Here is a 5,361-nt window from a genome sequence, read left to right as displayed (position 1 = left end):
TTTTATGGGTTACTTTTTATAACTTTTTGTCGCTTTGGAAGATTGGTCCGACTTTCTTCATGTCGGTCCGTTCGAAGTATTTTTTAGTAATCCATTTTTATGGGTTACTTTTTGTAACTTTTTGTCGCTTTGGTCGACTGGTCCGACTTCTTCATGTCGATCCGTTCGAAGTTATTTTTAGTAATCCCTTTTTATGGGCTACTTTTTATAACTTTTTGTCACTTTGGTTGATTGGTTCGACTTCTTCATGTCGGTCCGTTCGAAGTTATTTTTAGTAATCCCTTTTTATGGGTGATGAGCGGATAATTTATACGCTTTTTGGCATTATTTTTAGGTAATTTTTAGTAGGATCTAGCTACTTTTAGGGATGTTTTCATTAGTTTTTATGTTAAATTCACATTTCTAGACTTTACTATGAGTTTGTGTGTTTTTCTGTGATTTCAGGTAATTTCAGGCTGAAATTGAGGGACCTGAGCAAAACTCTGATAAAAGGCTGACAAAGGACTGCTGATGCTATTGGATTCTGACCTCCCTACACTCGAAATGGATTTTCTGGAGCTACAGAACTCCAAATGGCGCTGTCAATGGCGTTGGAAAGTAGACATCCAGAGCTTTCCAGCAATATATAATAGTCCATACTTTATTCAAGATTAAACGACGTAAACTGGCGCTCAACGCCAGTTCCATGCCGCATTCTGGAGTCAAACGCCAGAAACACGTCACGAACCAGAGTTGAACGCCAAAAACATGTTACAACTTGGCGTTCAACTCCAAAAGAAGCCTCTACACGTGTAAAGCTCAAGCTCAGCCCAAGCACACACCAAGTGGGCCCCAGAAGTGAATTTCTGCATTACTTACTTCTGTAAACCCTAGTAGCTAGTCTAGTATAAATAGGATATTTTATTATTGTATTAGACATCCTGGATTGTATTTTTGATCCTATGATCATGTTTTGGGGGCTAGCCATTCGGCCATGCCTGGACCACCATCACTTATGTACTTTCAACGGTGGAGTTTCTACACACCATAGATTAAGGGTGTGGAGCTCTGCTGTACCTCGAGTTTTAATGCAATTACTACTATTTTCTATTCAATTCAGTCTATTCCCATTCTAAGATATTCGTTGCACTTCACCATGACGAATGTGATAATCCGTGACACTCATCATCATTCTCCCTTATGAACGCGTGACTGACAACTACTTCCGTTCTACTTTAGACCAGACGCATATCTCTTAGATTCCTTAATCAGAATCTTGGTGGTATAAGCTTGAATTGATGGCGACATTCATGAGAATCCAAAAAGTCTAAACCTTGTCTGTGGTATTCCGAGTAGGATTAAGGGATTGAATGACTCTGACGAGCTTCAAACTCGCGATTGTTGGGCGTGATGACAAACGCAAAAGAATCAATGGATTCTATTCCGGCATAATCGAGAACCGACAGATGATTAGCCGTGCTGTTACAGAGCATTTGGACCTTTTTCACTAAGAGGATGGGATGTAGCCATTGACAATGGTGATGCCCTACATACAGTTTGCCATAGAAAGAAGTAGGAAGGATTGGATGAAGGTAGTAGGAAAGCAGAGATTCAGAAGAAACACAGCATCTTCATACGCGTATCTGAAATTCCCATCAATGATTTACATAAGTATTTCAATCTTTATTTTCTGTTATTTATTATTATTATTCAAAAACTCCATAACCATATATTATCCGCCTAACTGAGAATTTCAAGATGACCATAGTTTGCTTCATACCAACAATCTCCGTGGGATCAACCCTTACTCACGTAAGGTTTATTACTTGGACAACCCAGTGCACTTGCTGGTTAGTTGTGCGAGGTTGTGAAGAAAGTGCTGAGTTATAAACGCGCATACCAAGTTGAATGCCATTATTAGAGATCACAATTTCGTGCACCAAGTTTTTGGTGCCGTTGCCGGGAATTGTTCGAGTTTGGACAACTGACGGTTCATCTTGTTGCTCAGCTTAGGTAATTTTCTTTTTGTTTTATTTTCAAAAATTTTTCAAAAACCTTTCAAAAAAATTTTACTTCTGTTTTCGAAAAAAATTATTCTAAAATTTTAAGAATGAATTCTAGTGTTTCATGAAGCATGTTGTAGCCTGGTTGGCTGTAAAGCCATGTCTAAATTCTTTTGAACTGAGGCTTCCTCTTCACATGCTTGAACTATGTATGCTAAAGCTTGGCTGGCTATTAAGCCATGTCCAATTTCTGGAACAGAGCTTTAGACTAACATTGAAAGATTCCTGGAATTCTTATTAAAAATTTTGAATTTCTTATTTTATTTTTCCTATATGTTTTTGAAAAAAAAATATACAAAAATCCAAAAAAATTATAAAATCGTAAAAATAAAAAAATATTTTGTGTTTCTTGTTTGAGTCTAGAGTCAATTTTAAGTTTGGTGTCAATTACATATTTTTAAAAAATTATGCATTTTTCGAAATTTTCATGTATGGTGTTCTTCATGATCTTCAAGTTGTTCTTGGTAAGTCTTCTTGTTTGATCTTGATGTTTTCTTGTTTTGTGTCTTTTCTTGTTTTTCATATGCATTTTTCGTTTGTTAGAGTCCAAGCATTAAAGATTTCTAAGTTTGATGTCTTGCATGTTTTCTTTTCTTGAAAATTTTTCAAAAATAAGTCTTGATGTTCATCTTGATCTTCAAAGTGTTCTTGGTGTTCATCTTGACATTCATAGTGTTCTTGCATGCATTATAGGTTTTGATCAAAAAATTTTCATGTTTTGGGTCATTTTTCTGTTTTTCTCTCTCATCATTAAAAATTCAAAAATAAAAAATATATTTTTCTTATTTTTCTCAAAATTTCGAAAATTTGAGTTGACTTAGTCAAAAATTTTAAAAACTTAGCTATTTCTTACAAGTCAAGTCAAATTTTCAAATTTAAAAATCTTATCTTTTCAAAATCTTTTTCGAAAATCAAATCTTTTTTATTTTTTTATTAATTTTCTAAAATATTTAAAAATATTTTTTCAAAATCTTTTTCTTATCTTTATTTCAAATTTTCGAAACTTAACTAACAAGTAATGTAATTGATTCAAAAATTTGAAGTTTGTTACTTTATTGTTAAGAAAGGTTCAATCTTTAAACTCTAGAATCATATCTTTTAGTTTCTTATTAGTCAAGTAAGTAATTTTAATTTTAAAAATTAAATCTTTTCCAACCATATCTTTTTAATCATATCTTTTTATCATATCTTTTTAAATTTTATCTTTTTCAAAAATTTGATTTCAAAATATCTTCTTATCTTCTTATCTTTTCAAAATTAATTTTCAAATCTTTTTCAACTAACTAATTGACTTTTTATTTGTTTCTTATCTTTTTCAAAACTACCTAACTAATTTTCCCTATCAATTTTTCGAAAATATCTCATCCTTTTTCAAAATTCTTTTTAATTAACTAATTGTTTTAAATTTTAATTTTAATTTTAATTCTTCCTTTAATTTTCGAAAATCACTAACCCTTTTTCAAAATTAATTTTTGAATTCTCCCCCTCTCATCTTCTTCTATTTATTTATTTATTTATTTACTAACACTTCTCTTCATCTCAAATCTCTGCTCCTATCCTCACCCTTGTGTTTGGATTATTCATTCTTCTTCACTCTTATTCCCTTTCTTCTTCTACTAACAATAAGGAATCTCTATACTGTGACATAGAGGATTCTTCTTCCTTTTCTGTTCTCTTCTTTCTCATATGAGCAGGAACAAGGAAAAAGGCATTCTTGTTGAAGATGATCCTGAACCTGAAAGGACTCTGAAGATGAAACTAAGAGAAGCTAAATTACAACAATCCAAAGACAACCTTACTGAAATTTTCGAACAAGAAAAGGATATGGTAGCCGAACCCAACAACAATAATGCAAGGAGGATGCTTGGTGATTATACTACACCTACTTCCAAGTTTGATGGAAGAAGCATCTCAATTCCTGCCATTGGAGCAAACAATTTTGAGCTAAAACCTCAACTAGTTGCTCTAATGCAACAAAACTGCAAGTTTCATGAACTTCCATCAGAAGATCCCTACCAGTTTTTAACTGAGTTCTTGCAGATCTGTGAGACTGTTAAGACTAATGGAGTAGATCCTGAAGTCTACAGGCTCATGCTTTTCCCTTTTGCTGTAAGAGACAGAGCAAGAACATGGTTGGACTCACAACCTAAGGATAGCCTGGACTCTTGGGATAAGCTGGTCACGACCTTCTTGGTTAAATTCTTTCCTCCTCAAAAGATGAGCAAGCTTAGAGTCGACGTTCAAACCTTTAAGCAAAAAGATGGTGAGTCCCTCTATGAAGCTTGGGAAAGATACAAGTAGATGACCAAAAAGTGTCCTTCTGACATGTTTTCATAATGGACCATGATAGATATATTCTATTATGGTCTGTCTGAGTTCTCTAAGATGTCACTGGACCATTCTGCAGGTGGATCCATTCACCTAAAGAAAACGCCTGCAGAATCTCAGAAACTTATTGAAATAGTTGCAAATAACCAATTCATGTACACTTCTGAGGGGAATTTCGTGAATAATGGGATGCCTCAGAGGAAGGGAGTTCTTGAAATTGATGCTCTGAATGCCATATTGGCTCAGAACAAAATGTTGACTCAGCAAGTCAACATGATTTCTCAAAGTCTGAATGGATGGCAAAATGCATCCAACAGCACTAAAGAGGCAGCTTCTGAAGAAGCGTTATGATCCTGAGAACCCTGTAATGGCAGAGGTAAATTACATGGGTGAACCTTATGGAAACACCTATAATTATTCATGGAAAAATCATCCAAATTTCTCATGGAAGGATCAACAAAAGCCTCAACAAGGCTTTAATAATGGTGGAAGAAACAGGTTTAGCAATAGCAAGCCTTTTCCATCATCTTTTCAGCAATAGATAGAGAATTCTGAGCAGAGCACTTCTAACTTAGCAAATATAGTCTCTGATCTGTCTAAGGCCATTTTAAGTTTCATGAGTGAAATAAGGTCCTCCATCAGAAATTTGGAGGCACAAGTGGGCCAGCTGAGAAGAAAGTCACTAAAACTCCTCCTAGTACTTTCCCAAGTAATACTGAAGAGAATCCAAAAAGAGAGTGCAAGGCCATTGACATAATCAACATGGCCGAACCTAGAGAGGAAGGAGAGGACGTGAATCCCAATGAGGAAGACCTCATGGGATGTCTCTCAAGCAAGAAGGAGTTCCTTATTGAGGACTTAAAGGAATCTGAAGGTCATATAGAGACCATAGAGATCCCATTAAACCTCTTTCTGCCATTTATGAGCTCTGAAAACTATTCTTCCTCTGAAGAGGATGAAGATGTAACTGGAGAGCAAGTTGCTCAATATC

At 34.8% G+C, this 5,361-nt stretch overlaps 1 non-coding gene across 1 annotated transcript; it reads right to left on the bottom strand.

The window, feature by feature from the left end:
- Positions 1-4,265: 4,265 nt before the first annotated feature.
- LOC127742308 (small nucleolar RNA R71) lies at positions 4,266-4,369 on the bottom strand. The gene has a single exon (XR_008003496.1). It is a non-coding gene; the product is annotated as a small nucleolar RNA R71 (small nucleolar RNA).
- Positions 4,370-5,361: the final 992 nt, after the last annotated feature.

This window comes from Arachis duranensis, chromosome 9 (assembly GCF_000817695.3).
Source record: "Arachis duranensis cultivar V14167 chromosome 9, aradu.V14167.gnm2.J7QH, whole genome shotgun sequence".
Taxonomy (NCBI): domain Eukaryota; kingdom Viridiplantae; phylum Streptophyta; class Magnoliopsida; order Fabales; family Fabaceae; genus Arachis; species Arachis duranensis.
This window is presented reverse-complemented; position numbering and strand designations above follow the sequence as displayed.